Here is a 15,105-nt window from a genome sequence, read left to right as displayed (position 1 = left end):
AAGGTGGCCTTGCCAGGATGAATAAAACCTTCAAAATAATCATGAATCACATCCAGAAGATTTGTGGGAATGGTTTTCCCTGTTTTCTCTGGCTTGGGGTCTCCAAGACCCACTTCAGGCCCACATATTCAATTTTACTTTCTCTTCCAACTCCTGATCTTGTGTCAATCCAACTCTTCTGTAAAGATTTGTAGGAGGGAAATATTAAAATGAAATCCAAGAATTTTACAGGCCCATTTTTCCCCTGAAAATTTACACAGGAACTTGATGCAGGGAACTCATCCACCTTTTGTAGATCAATGCAGTAACTGGGAATATTTTGGGAACAAATAACGGTGTCTAGGATCGGCCCACAAAGTTTTAGGGGTGGGAGCACAAATAGAAACCCACTCCTGCCAATCCCAGTCCTCTCCCTGCTTTTGGTAGCTTATTTTGCAATTGGAGGGTCAATCTTTTATTTTGATTTGATTTAATTTAATCAAAGGGATTAACTGTGGGGTTTTGATGACTGCTGGAGATCCAGGAAGAGCTGCCAGTGTTGGTGTCTTCATTCCCTTCCTCATCAGTACAAGGAGAGTGTGAACTGCTGCATTAAAGACAAAGATGGATTAAAAAGATTGTATTTATTTATTTTTTTTTTTTTTGTGCAGCCTCATTTAGACATTTAAAATCCACCAGAGAGGATAATTCCATCAGGCCCAGGATCTAGGGCTGATCCAGACCCTTAATTCCCTTTGCTCCCTCTGGAACCTGTGACCATCAAGCACATTTCAACACCAGCCCTTGGACAGGAGCCCGTAACTCTTTCCATTCTGAAAATGACATATTTTTAAGAAGCATTAGGAGATGGTGCTTGAAGAGAGGAAAAATAAATGAAAGCATAAAAATGAATCACAATTATTTTCCCTGCCCGTTTGAGGTGAGCAGCCAGCAGTCATTGTCCTCATAAATCATCAAGTGTCTGACTTTGGGAGCAACAATTCAAGGAATTTCAGCCAGCAAAATGAACTAGGAGAGAGCAGCAGTTTTATTAAACATTTCCAAGACAGATTGGGTGGTTAACTGGCAAATTGGGGAGTCTATAAATAAAATATTGAAGGAGCAGCCAACTATGAGCTCCTTGTTTTACACACTGCTTGTCCCCATCAGTAAATCTGTTTAAAAAGCTGCTGGGGGGTTGATAAGAATTGTATTTTCTCTTTGAAATGATATCTTGTCATCCCAGCACCGAATCTCCTTGTGCTGGCTGCGTTATTGGGTGATTTGTTACAATAAATGTATTTGCTGCTCACTTTATGCTTGTAAGGACACATTTTCCTCTTGGTGGAGGTAATTAGACCTAAAATTCTCTTTCTGAGTGACAGCTTCTCCACAGCTCGAGAAGTGCTGAGGTACCACTAAGGATGAATTTCATCCTGTCATAAAAAATTGCTAAAAGTACTTTATTTTGCAGGAAGTCCACGGATCCCATCTACCTAAATGAAACTGAGCTGGAGAAGATAATACTTGGAATCTGTGAATTTATTTTTGTTAAATATAAAAATAGAAAAAATTATAAAAAATATAGAAATACAAAAATAAAAAATTATAAAATTATAAATATAATATATTATATTATATAATTTTACAATTATATGATAATATTATCTATAATATAATATAAATAATACAGATATAAAAATATATAATAAAAATATATTAAATATATAAATATAAATATAATTTTTTTTGTTGTTTTTCCCTCATGAGTTTGATTAAGATTTGTTGAGAAACTTAAGGAGGGAACTCAGCCCTTTTTTTTTTTTTTTCTGGAGGGGTTCAACAACATCCTTGTCTCTCTTCATTAAAGCCAAATTTTACATCCTGTTAAAGCTGAGTTTGTTTGTTGCTGGTCTTTAATATAGGCAAGGAAAAAAGCTGCAAAACCCAGCAGGAAAAAAAAAAAATAATTAGCAATGAAAATCACATTTAGGCAGAACAGGAGATCTTAGACAGCCTGCTCAGTTCAAATTACATTTACAGAAATCACTTGATGCTCAATGAACACTTTGAGTTACAAAACAACCCAGCTCACTGAGAAGCACACAAAGCTGTAAAATTAAGGATCAGTCCAAACTGGGACAGGGTTTTCCAAAGCCTTCCCTTTTCCCCGAGCTGCTGGATCCTATTTCAGGAGTCCTGCAGATTTTCCTCACAGCAGTGGATAACCCAGGCCCGGACCTGGCAACAATGACCAGCAGAAATAGCATTTATTGCTGTTAATTCTGCGCTATTGAGGTGATTCCACGATCCAAATTCAGCTGAGCAGTGCCAGGAGTTGGATTTCCATTCGTGGTTTGTGCCGTAGATCAGCCCCATCCACTCCCTATCAATGGGGGATGGAGATAAGGAACATCCCAGAGTCATCCCAAGCTGGGAATTAAAGGATCCTGAACAGCTTTAATGTTTCTTAAAAAGTGCTGGTTAATTAGGAGCATGCCCTGATCACAAATGGGAGGTTTTGGGAATGTGATCCCAGGATAAAGGGTAGGTTCCCAACAGTTTTAGGCAGGGAAGTGTAAGAAATCTGACAGGTCAGGTTCTAGGTGCAGAAATGAAAAGCCTTAAAAAAAGAGATCAATTCAGGCTGGTCAATAGATGCCTCCTTTGGATTTTGGAATCCTGTGCTTCCAGAGGGCCCCGTTCCCTGTCTGTGCAGTTGATGGGATGCTCCCAAAGGAGCGAGGCCCAGGTGCAGCCCCCTCAGGGCTGGCTTTTGGAGGCTCCTGCTGGATGCAGAGGCTGCTCCCCGCTCCTGGCACGGCCGCTGGATCGCCCAGCACAGCATTTAACTGCAGCTGGAGCTTGGATTCGCCTTTCATCCACGAGCCAGGAGCTGCAGCCCCATCCCAGCCTCATGGATGAGAGCCCGTGGGCAGAGCAGGAGTCTCCCTGGCCCTGCTCCACTGCAGCAGGACCAGGGCTGGAGCCAGAGCAGCTGCTGCCCTTGCTGACTTTGAGGCAGCACTGAATTTATCCCTCTCCCCACCCGCTATTCCCAAAACCTCTGCTCTCCCTGGTGACAGGCAGCTCTGTGCTAGCGCTGTAAATGCTGAGCAGGAACACGAAAACGGATTTGGAAATAGAGAATCTGCTCTCAGGGCTAGGAAGAAGTTGCCAAGTGTGAACTCTCTTTTCCTGTCTGGCTTGGAATTCCGTGGAATTGGTGGTTTGGAGGAATCATTGAGTCACAGAATGGAAGGGACATTAAATCTCATCCCATCCCACCCCTGCCATGGCAGGGACACTTCCACTGTCCCAGGCTGATCCAAGCCCCAGTGTCCAACCCGGCCTTGGGCACTGCCAGGGGTCCAGGGGCAGCCCCAGCCCTGCCCACCCTGCCAGGGAACAATTCCTTCCCAATATTTCTTCCTAATATTTAATTTAAATCTACCCTGCTTCATCCTAAAGCCATTCCCCCTCGTCCTACAACTGCGTGCCCTTGTAAAAAGTCCTTTTCCAGTGGAAGGAAACAGGAGAAAGCAGATGAAAGTGTTGAACAGGAATATATTTCAATTTGATTACATTGCCCTTACACAATGTATTTATCTGTGCACTGTTAGAGGAATGGGAACTGCAACTCCAGAGTGATTTTACTTTTGTAAAAGTCTCCATTTACTCCAATAGGAGGGAAATCCTGCCCTGCTGCAGCTCTATGGAGTGGTGTCAATGTTGTTTGGGAATTTCTGCAGGAGTTTATTCCTGTAGAATTTGAATGGCAGAGTTTGTGCAGCTTTGCCGGCCTCAGAATCACAGAATTTCGTATTATAAGATAAAAACACACCTCCAGCTGCTCCCCATATTTCTCCCAGCTCTCCTACACCCAGAGCTTTCCCAAAACCTCTCAGACTTGTAGAAAACGGGCTGGATTTGGATCCAGAGGATCCGAGGTGCTGGTTCCAGCTGTTTCTTCTGACAGGGAATGGGATTTGCCCCATCCTGGGCTGGGGTGCCTCCCTTAAACCTTCCATGGGGAGGTTTTTGTGCAGACCCAGCTCAGGAAATGGACCAGTGACCAGGACCAGGACTGTCACCCTGTGCTGCTTTTTGCCACCTCCACTGGGAGAAAAAACAAACATTTCCTGCCACTTCAGTCCCAAGTTTTGCCCCAAACCCCTGAGGTCTGGGGGCAAACCAGGACACGGGGTGTCAAAAGTGCAGCGCAAAATTTCAAATGGCTTTTAATTAACCTAATTAAAATTAATTACCTCTGCCTCTCTGGGGAGTCTGGGCCGGGATGAGCATTTTCACCTTCCATGTGCAGCCCTTCATCCCTGCTCCTGTGCTTTGAGGGGAGTTTTCCCAGCTCTGCCATCAGCTGAGAGGTCTGTGTTAAGTAAGGGGAGAAGCTCTGCTTGTCTCTCACTTCCCAGGATGTTTGGATGAATTTTAGCAACACAAATTTAGTAGGAAAAAAGTAGAAAAAAAAGGGAGATGCAATAAAAAAGGTAAAATGAGTGAAAGATCTCAGGTGTTTTTGCTTTCCTCCTTCATGACTGTTCTAATATGACCATTGACTCTCTTCTTTTTCCCCCCATCAACAGTTTTTTTATTAATTTTAGGTCAAATGGAGCGGAAACCAAATAAGTTTAATTTTTTATCTCTATTTGTGTTTGAGTCTAAGTAAAACTCTGACTTATTTAAAAATAGGGCTGTTCCAAAGGATTGACAGCTGCTCCAGTTCCCATTAAACTCTTTGGAAAGGCTCAATCCTGGCTGAGGACAGGATTGTCTGCGCAGGTGTCCATCAAAAATCAGAGCTTGCCACGAGTTCCCCTCGGAGCTGTGCAGCTCCATCATGCAGGAGATGATTCCTGTCATACCTGGGCACTTGTTTAAGGCACAATGCTGACCTTGAAAGGGGATTATTGTCAGCCAGCTGCCCCAGAGTGCCTCTCACAGGATGGAATTATAAAAATAACAATAATCCACCATCTACACGCCTTAATTATCATTGTTTCACCTTTTAGTTATTGAAAGGTTTGATGAAAAGCTATTCCTTAACATTTACCAAAGTTAAAATTGTTGGGATGAGGCTTGAACGCCATAAAGGAGACACGATAATTTAAAATATTCATGTTGTACGCATTGCACTTATTTGTTTGGTTTCTTTATTTGGGTTATTACAAAAGGGGAAAAAAAAAATAAAAATCTGTTTTCAAAGTCATCTTCTTTTGCCAGCCAACATTTCACCCTCAGTGGTCCCGCAGTGAATGAATTATTGGGGATTTATGAACATATTAATCATCTCCATGGAAACAGTTCGCAATTTCACAGCACAGGAGTTTGACTTCCCTGCATGACAATGAAAAAAAAGGCAGGATCTGAAAAAGAGGAAGCTGAGGAGAGACAAAAACCCCTCCAAATTTAGACCCAAATTTAGCAATAACTACTCCTGCTCTGGAGGAGGAATCAGCATTTCCAGTGACCCCAAGACCTTTGGAATTTGCAGCCAGTTCAGGTCATGGATCCTTCAAAAGACTCAACGTGCCCTCCATGAAGGGCTGTGTAAAAGGAATTAATTTAGTTTTTTTCCCCCCTGCAATGGTGTTATTTAAGGAATCAGCTCTCCAGGATGTGTTTGGCAATGGTTTGAGACTGGAGACCTCAGTAAACGAGAGAGATTTTCCACTGAGGAAAAAGTGTTGGATGTGAGGCTGAGCAGAAATGTGGATCAATAACACAAATTCCAGGGGTTCGGAGCAAGAGAGGGAAAGGAAATAATGTTGTTTTAAAGCCATTCTGTAATACAGCAAAACTTGGAGAGAGAGGGAAAAATAGCAACACAAACAGATAATTTTTTAAAACCGTGATCTACTGGAATTTTGGAACAGTGTTGGAACGCTGGTGGCTTCCTCCAAAAAGCCATTGTCCCTCCTGTGGGACCCCAGAGCAGGACACAGCTCCTGGTCCTGCTAAACCTCCTGAGATCCCATGGAATTTCCCTTAATTCCACTCAGATCCAAGCAATTCTTCTCAAGCACTCCCTGCAGAGTGGCAGGAGGGGCTGTGCAGGTGCTCCCTGCCCTTCCAGCTGGAATTCCCAAATCCCCCCGTTATCCCTCCCACCTGTGGGGATTTGTGCTGCCCACCAGGAACAGCTGCTGCCCCTCGGGAAGGCTGTGGGAAGGGAATTTAGCAGGGAAGGAAGGAGGGAAAGATGAAGCAGAGTTGTTTATTGGGGGTGTGGAATCCATGTAATCCAGGGATTTGTGAATACAGAAGGATTGGGAGTTCCTGGGAATGGGACAATTGCTTTCAAGGTAAGGCGTTTAGTTTGGTTTTTGGGTATTTTTCTGGACAAACCTTTCTCTGAGCAGGAGGCTGAGGATGTGTTTCCCCCCCTGGGATGTCTGGTGGCTGCTGCAGGGGGTCCTGCCCAGGGCTGCTAAATTCAGTTATTCCAGTGGCTCTCAGTATTCCCAGGATTTGTGCCTGTGCCAGGAGATCCTGGAGCCTCCTGGGTGTCTGTGTGAGCCTCCTGCTGGTGTCAGACAGGAGCTGGGTGTTGCTTTCTCCTCTGCTGTAGGAAGGAGGTTTCCTTTTTGTGCCTCGGGATGGTTTCCCACCGAATTTTCCCTTTCCTGGGCTGCAGGGAGCTGTAGGAAGGGGACTGGAGGAGTGGAGCAGTTGGCTTGGTGACAAAAGGTGTTACCTGTAAGTGCAGGGTTCTTGTCACCCAGCTTGTGATGAGGCAATGAAAGGAAAATGAAGGGGAAAAAAACCGTGGTCAGGGTGTGGAAAAAGCTCCATGTGGACACAGGGAGGTGGAGAGCAGCCCCTTGCTGGATTCCTTTTAATGGAAAGATTCCTATAACAGCAAATTATTTTATTGCTGTTGTTTCCTCTTCTGCACTTATTCCCCAGCTGGGAGCTTTCAGGCAACTGCACATGAAGTGAAAATTAGAAGAATCAACTCCTTCCCAATACAGCTTCCTTCCTTTAGGTCCCAAAAATTGTAAAATAAAACTCCTCAAGTCCTGGTGGAGCAGCCTTTTGGCTTTGGAGGCTTCAAAGCAGGAATTCAGCTTGGGCCATGGCTGCTGGGCCCGGGGGAGTTTTCCTGGCTGAACATCACAGCATCCAGCTTCTCCCTCTGATGTTTAGACAAACATTTGCTCTTCCTGGTTTAAGTGGGACTGGACCATCTGGTGGTATCACAAAAATCATCTCTGCCCTAGAAGAATTCCTAATAAATGTTCTGCTGAAGAGGAAGAGATGGGACAGCCATGAAGTGTTTTGGTCAGAGGTGGACAGACTTCTCTCGGCCTGTCCTGCTGATCCTGGAGGATCAGCCTCTTGGCCCCATCAATGAAGAATTTGCTGACTATAAACAATGCTGGGGGGCAGGGGGGAAGTTGTGCATTAATGTTACTCAGTATTTTGAATTTCTGAGGAATATTTGAGGATTTATTTCAGTCTCTTGGCTTGAAAAAGCCACTGGCAGTTTGTGGCATCTTGCTGCCGTTTATCTTTGGGAGTCTCTTTTTTAAGAGTAACCTGCTAAAATCTCTTGCCTTATGAACCTATTTCAGTAGAGTGGGTATTTCTATACCATCTTCAGTATAATTCCTCAAGCTGCCCAGTAACTGGATGTGTTGTGATGCTTTTCTCTGTGAGTGGTAATGCAGAAATATTTGTCTGGAAGCCTTTCTGCTTTCACCTTTTGTTTATGCAGCTGTTTTACCTCAGTTTAGGCTGGGAGAAATAATCTGTAATACACTGTGCTTGCCAGCTCTGTGCAGCACTTCGTAGATTTCTTTGGAGATTTCTGTGTCGTGTTTCCAGTGTTTCAGCACGAGGAAATTCAACATGAAGTTAGGAGGAACTGGCCTATATCAGACAGAGCAGCTGCTGTGATGGAAGGCAGGCAGAGAGATGAGAGAAGAATTTTGCTGAGGTGAATAGTTAATATGCTTTTGTGATAATAAGGGGCTTATTTATGCTGCATTAATATTTCCTACCACCGCCGTCTGCTTTAATGTTTAATCTCTCTGCTGAAAGCACCAAGAAACCCTTTTTGGCACCGTGGTTTGTGCTGTGCTGGGAGGGACAGGGCAGGTTTTCCTGAGCCTGGAGAGCTCAGGGAGAGCTTTGGGGCTGGGATTTGGCATCCTCCGTGCAGCCCTGCTGTGGCTCCTGGGCACTGCTGGTGCCTCACCAGCAGCAGCAGCTCCTGGCATCAGGCAGGGGAGCAGGAGAAAGTCTCCCACTGGATCATGAATTAATCCTGGGTTTGGGTTCACGTGCAAGGGTGGCCTCTGTGAGTGCTGGGAGGGAGGGAGGGAATAGCCCTTGGATCACAGGGGTGCAGCTGGGGCTGCTGCTCAGGGAGAAGGAGGGTGCTGGGATGTGCTGGAATCTGCAGGGTTTGTGCTGAAATCCCAGTTTTGTGTCTTCAGGGTTGTTGGGATCCCTTCTGCTCATGTTGAGATCCCAGTTTTGTGCCTGCAGGGTTGTTGAGATCCCTTTCACCCACATCTGTCAGCCCTGGGGCAGAGTGGCTGGAGCAGCCCAGTGGACAGGGACCTGCTGGTGCTGGCTGAATGTGAGCCCAGATGTGGCCAGATGTGCCCAGAAAGGCTGATGGCACCTGGCCTGGATCAAAAGCAGTGTGGGCAGCAGGAGCAGGGCAGGGTTTGTCCCCCTGTGCTCAGCACTGGTGAGACCCCACCTCAATTCCTGTGTCCAGCTCTGGGCCCTCAGTGCAAGGAGGACTTTGAGGGGTTGGAGTGTGACCAGGGAAGGGTCTGGAGCCCCAGGAGGGGCTGAGGGAGCTGGGAAGGGGCTCAGCCTGGAGAAAAGGGGGATCAGGGGGAATTTCTGTCTCTGCACAAGTCCCTGCCAGGAAGGGACATCCAAGGGGGATCGGGCTCTGCTGCCAGGGAACAGGGACAGGAGGAGAGGGAACAGCCTCAGGCTGGGCCAGGGGAGGCTCAGGGGGGACAGCAGCAGGAATTTCCCCATGGAAAGGGTTGGAAAAGGGTGCCCAGGGAGGTTTGGAGTACCCATCCCTGGAGGTGTCCAAAGAAGGGCTGGTGACAAGGTGGGGATCAGTCACAGGTCACACTCGCTGGTGGGAAAGTTGAGACCGTGTAGTTTTCCTTGGAGTGACCTCCTTCTTTCACACTTTGATTACCCTGATCGTAGTTTACTCAAATATTTACATTTTAAGCAAATCTTCCCTATATTTTTGGCTTCCACTTCAGAGCTCTGTGACTGGTTAGGTTTTGTGAAGCACCTGTAATAATTTGGTTACTGATAATCCTCACAGAATGAAATCAGCCTTGCAGAAATATTCAGTGACAGAAATCCCTCTCCTTCCATCACTGCCTGATTGTGTTTCCAGGGCTGCTTTTCCTGTGTTTCCCTGTTTTGACAGGACTGGGCAAAAATTCGTGTGTTGAACTACACTTAGTAAATTTACAATCGATACAAAGTTATCTTTTTTAAGAGACTTTCCTTTTTCCTTGCTTTAACTGTATTAAACTCTTCACATTTACCTGTATTGAACCTCAGTGCCTGCTTCCCTTTCCAAAGGGACTTTGCATTCCTTGATAGGGCTCAAATATTTGTTCTTTAGGAATTAGGTGGACTTCATTTGGACTTGCCATTTAGTTTGTAATACCAAGAGAACTCCATTTCAAAGACTAATCAGGCAGTTGTGTATTTGCTCTACCTTGGTGCTGCAGCTGCTGGGCACTGATGGTGCCCTGAGGCACAGATGGGATCTCTTCTCAAAAGAAAATAGGACAAAAACCAAACCCAGTTCTTCTTTCTGGGGTCTTGAATCTGTAAAAAAACCTCCCATTTCTTGGGTCTGTTAGCATAGGCCTCTTTTAGGAACTGGGAATAAGGGAAAAGCTGCCACAGAGCAGAGAAGAACTGGAAAAGCTTGTCAGGAGGGCTTTTCTTTTATTCTTTTCTTTTTTCTTTTATTCTTTCCAAGTCTTCCAAGAAGGATTTAAGGTGGCATCTGAAAAAGTGCTGCTCTTAGAACATGATTAAAAAACAGGATTTAAAGAGAAAGGAAGGGAGCTTGGGGTTAAAAAGCAGTGAGATAGGGGAGCAAGAAACCCAGGAGCAGCCAGGTGTTTGGGGGTGCTTTTACAGCAAATCCCGGGTTGGGTTGGGTTGGGTTGGGTTGGTGGGGCTCACAGTGATCCCCTGGTCACACCTGCCCAGGCAGGGTGGTGGCACAGGGATGTGTCCAGAGGGCTGTGGAATATCCCAGTGAGGGAGATCCCAGGAACTGGAGTCTCCAACCAGCTGACAAAACTCCAACCCAGAGCAAGCCCAGCTGTGCTGGAGGCACGGGATGAGTCTTTAGGGTTTCCTGCCAATCTGGGACTTCCCACCGTCCCACTTGTCTGCTCCAGACCTGCCAGAGTCACGGACAGTAAAGCTGATTATCCCAAAACCCATGAAGTTCCTTCAGAGGAGGGTGATGAGAACCTTCCTGGTGATTTAAACTGCGTGCTCAGAGCCCTTTATGAGCGAGCTGCTTCTGAATGTCTGCTCAAGGCGAGAGGGGTGAAGTAGTTGGGTATTTTTAGCTCTTTTCCATGCCTGTGGTTTTTATATGCTAATCTGTTTGTTTCTTTCCAGCCTTTGGAATATTCATCCCACAACATCTAAAATTTGACACCTGCTGTAGCTTGTGTATTATCACTTTCACCCTCAGAAACCCAGAAATTATTAAGGTGGAGTAATTGCTATCCTATTATATAATAACTACTTTAATCCAGCAATCGTAACATGATTTGAAATGAACCCTTTTGTGCCATTGATTTTGGAATAATTACTGTTATATTGTACTTCTGCAAGAGTTATTCTCAGTTAACCACTTGAAAATAATACGCTCTACTTATTGAAAAAAATAAATCTGATTATCCCCCAAAGCTCGATGTTCTTTCTACATCTGTGCCTCAATTGTCTGCTGGTGACCTGAGATGCTCAAACAGGCTCCTTTCTGTGACTACTCCAGGAAATATCCATGGGCCAAATGCCTCCTCCCAATCAGCCTTTTTTTGGTGGGGGTTTTTCCCTCAGAACCAGGGATTTACTCACTGTTCAGGCCTGGTGGGCTTGACAGCTGTTTAATCAGGATGGAGTGATAAAGGCTCAAGGAAAATACAGGATTTTTTCCCCTCTTCTTGCCTCCAAAATCTGATTTTCATTTGTCTTTCTATGTACATAACAATCTCTAATAAAACCATCAAATTCAGCCAAATGAGGTTTTGAAGCAAGGCTGATCTGGAAGGAGCTGTTGTCCATATTTAAAGACATGAAGAATAATATCCTGTGATTGTTGGTTGTGCATGGGAGCATTCACATTTTCAGTGTTTTGCCCTTCTGAACTTCTAAATTCTTGCTGGGACAGGGGTTTTTTCAATCAGAAAATCATGGAAAAATTGTACATTCTCAGCTTTTTTGGATTTCATGGGAGCTCTGGTGTGGCCTCTTCCCTCCTGTGTTGCAGAATGGAGAGGAGGGAAGATGTTTGACCATTTATTTCCTTTGTATCTTTCCTTGCTGGGAGAGCAGGGATGAGTTTGGCTCCTTTAGTTATCGACAAACCTTTGCTGAAGAGATCAGAGTCTGTCTGAAAGCTGATGAAACATTGATAAATTGAAAAAAAAATAAATTGAAATTCGATTGATAAATTGAAAAAAAATCAGAGTGGAAACAATGACAAAACTCTGATATAATTTTCCTGAAACATGCATTTATTTGGGGCTAATACCCAGAATGAGTGAATGGAAGATCCCAAATGAAATCCCAGCTGTTCTTTGAGCCACCTCTGTAGTGGCTGCAGAAGAGATTTGTTAAAATGAGGTTTGAGTTTTCCAGCTTTGCTTCTACGTGGACAAGATTGTCACCTCTTTTCAGTGAGGCCCAGAACAGGACTCAGCAAACTTGAGAGCACCCGAGCAGGCTGATAAAACAGAAGTGAAAGACTCACTAATGTGTCAGGAATTGATGTTGCTGCAAGCTTTCCCTTGTCTCCTGCTCTGTGAGTAAATAATTCACCAAACTCCTGCTAGTCCTCCTGGTGATACCGAAGGATTTTTTCATTAATTTATGAATTTCATCTGGGAGGAGTTTGTGATGATTTCAGAGCTGTGCTGGTGGGGTGTGTGTTCCTTTGGTCTGTCTAGCTTTGCATGAGTGGTTTCCCTCACCTTTTCAAGGTGTGTGGATCTGCTGCTGGCTCTTCCTGAAAGGTCAGGCTGGAAATCCCAGTGACTGAGCAAAATAGAGCATGTTTTACAGTACAGCTCCAGTTGTTACTGAAATGGGAGCTGAATCATGACTGAAAGTGCAAGGGAAATGCTGATGGACTCAGGAATCATCTCGCTTGCACTTTTCCTCCTGCCTGCACCAAAAAAGGGGGATATTAATCTCATCCAAACCCATAACTCTTTTATAGACCTACACCTTCACCCTTATTGCTGCAGCACTGGGATGATGTTTCTAGGACAGGTTTTCCCACTCAATTCCCCCATTAAAACCCCCATTTGGGATTTGGACTGTTGGCATTTCCACCCAAACCATGGGAAGTTCTCTGTGGCTGCTCCCCCTCCGTGTGCTGGCGGCTCTGTCCCCCTGGATTGTGGTCAGGGGCACGGAGGGAGGTCCAAAAGCCTTTCCATGTTTGTCCTGCTTATCCCTGCGTGGCCCAGGTGGCTGCCAGAGGCAGGCAGGGTATTTATAGCTGGAATATTTGATGTTCGTGTCGCCTTCCCGAGGCCATGTCTGATTCCTTCGGGTTCAGCGGGCTCCATGAGACTTCTCCTGGTTTTTGTGCTCCAGGCACAGCTCCCTGAGTCAGTGCCAGCCTTCCCTTGGTGTTTGCAGTGGATTTTCCTTTAAAATATGCATTGCCCTTTGGATTTTGTGTAGGATCAGCACCTTCTGCGTCTGGCGCCCCGAGAGCCCTGAGGGAGTTTCAGGAATGTTTCGTTTTGGATCATCATTCCCGTGTTTCTGTCCCAAAGCCCTTCCATTGAATTAACCCTGGAATTATTTATAGCAGCCCGTTTGAGCCAGGCCAGCCTCCAGTGCTCAGGAATTGCTGCAGAGCTGCTGGGAATCTCTGTGGTGGGAATTCTCTGGAGCTGGGAAGCACAGGGATATCTGTCCCTCCCTGCTCCCCTAGAGCCAAACACTGAGATGGACATCACCTCTCTTTGGCATGTCCTCACCAAGCCTTTCCTGCTGGATATTCTGCTTTTCCAAAGGAAAGAGCTGTAAATAGCCTCGTGGAAATTTCTTGAGTTTCATGGGTTTTTCCCCCCCTAAAAAAATACATCCATGAAGTGAAAGTGCCTGGGCCACAGGAATTTACTGGTGTTCAGGATTTAATTTAAAATCATGTTTATTCAGTCTTCACATGAAGACAATGAATTCAAACTTCAGTGCACACTCTGGAGCCAAGATTTACATCCTGTTTTCCTTTTGTCCCTGTCTTATTCCCCACTGATTTCCTTGACTTTAATCGCCATTTCAGTCCTTTCGTTGGGTTTTATTTCGCTTCTTAGGAAAAGGAGAAAACCAGCTTCCCATTATTCTGTGGATTTCTGAAAATTGTGGGAAATAAGTAGTAAATAGGCTTTAGGATAAGTAGTTTCTTCATTTTCCATGGATAAATAAGAAGAGGTTGATGTATTTGGGGTTTTACTCTTCTTTTTTTTGCTTTATTTTCTTTTTGACTTTATCCTGATGCTCCCTTTCTGCTCAGCTACCAGAACTTTGGAATTTCTTATGTTAGTGCCAACATATTTAAGCTCAAGTTTAACAAAAATCAAGTGTTAATTTGGTAGTGGAGAAAAGACCCACCAAAGCCCAACCTTGATGAAAAGAAGCTGTTGGTGACCAGGGAGGATCAGGGCAGTGGGAATTGATGATTTTTGGCCAAGACAGGTCCTACCTTTGAAATGCACTGCTTTCCTCATCCCAAATCCTGGAATTACATTCATCAGCCTCCTGTGCCTTGCCCAAAATTGTTTTCTCCAGTAGTTCCCAGAAGCATCTATGGAATAATCACATTCAAAATTCATTGCTTTGTATTTTTAACTTCAGCCCTAAAATGCCGAGCCAGCTCAATGTGTCCGGAGCCACTTTCTGAATCCCAATCGTTCCAACATCTGCCCCATGACTTGGTCAGCATTTATCTCTCCAATGTTTCTGCAAGAAAAAGTTGTCTCTGACACTATTCTAGGCAAGGTTTACAAGGTTTCATGATTAAAAATGCATTTTTATGCTGTTTCCAAAACACCACTTTCATTTTATTACTAAAGTGGTATAAATTCCAGGGTGAGCACTCCATGAAATGCTATTTATAGAAGAAATAAATGTAGCTGCAGCCCTGTGCTGGGGTTTGCTGGCTCAAGATGAGCTGTATTTTATACCTGGCAATTATGCACAGAAAAGCAAGAGGAAAAAGAATGCTGTTTGAAATGATTGTGGGGTTTGTGTGGCCCCGTGCAGCATCAAACAGCGGCTGGTGAGACCCGTCAGGATGATCTGAACTAAGAAATCAGGGAGGAAATAACAAATTGTCCTTTCCTGCTGCCTCTGTAATTCAATGAACCATTATGGCTGGAATGGGGATTCCAGGGGACGCAGCAGCTGCAGCCTTTGCTGGGAATGTGGGCTTGGAGATGCTCCTGGGGTGATTTAGGGGCTGAACTCTGAGTCAAGCAGAGGAGTTTCTGTGCTGAGGAGCCTGGGAAGAGCCCTGTTCCCACCTTGGTCCTGTCTCCTGGGAGCACCTGAGGGGAGGAAACAGCCCCAGGCTGCACCAGAGGAGGCTGAGGTTGGACAGAAGGAAAAATCCCTCTTGTCCAGCCCCAGCACAGCTGCCCAGGGTAGTGGTGGGATCCCCATCCCTGGAAAGGCACCAGGATGTGGCACCTGGGGACAGGACCAGTGTTTGGGCTCGGTGATCGTGGGGGGCTTCTCCCACCCAAATGAACCCGTGATTACCTCAGCAAACCACAACTTTGCTCTGAGGAACACTAATTCCAGCTGGAATTAGAATTGGAATTAGAATTCTCAGGT

General features: G+C 45.2%; 1 long non-coding RNA gene across 2 annotated transcripts in view; it reads left to right on the top strand.

The window, feature by feature from the left end:
• Positions 1-6,145: 6,145 nt before the first annotated feature.
• LOC147651380 (uncharacterized) overlaps positions 6,146-15,105 on the top strand; it is a 54,378-nt gene continuing 45,418 nt past the window's right edge. For both annotated transcript variants that reach the window (XR_015274335.1, XR_015274334.1), the window contains exon 1: positions 6,146-6,302. This is a non-coding gene — a long non-coding RNA (uncharacterized LOC147651380). The remainder of the gene's footprint in view (positions 6,303-15,105) is intronic.

Source organism: Cyanistes caeruleus, chromosome 10 (assembly GCF_971803275.1).
Source record: "Cyanistes caeruleus chromosome 10, bCyaCae1.hap1.1, whole genome shotgun sequence".
Taxonomy (NCBI): domain Eukaryota; kingdom Metazoa; phylum Chordata; class Aves; order Passeriformes; family Paridae; genus Cyanistes; species Cyanistes caeruleus.
The sequence above is the reverse complement of the archived record's forward strand: the minus strand, read 5'-3'. Positions and strand labels throughout refer to the sequence as shown.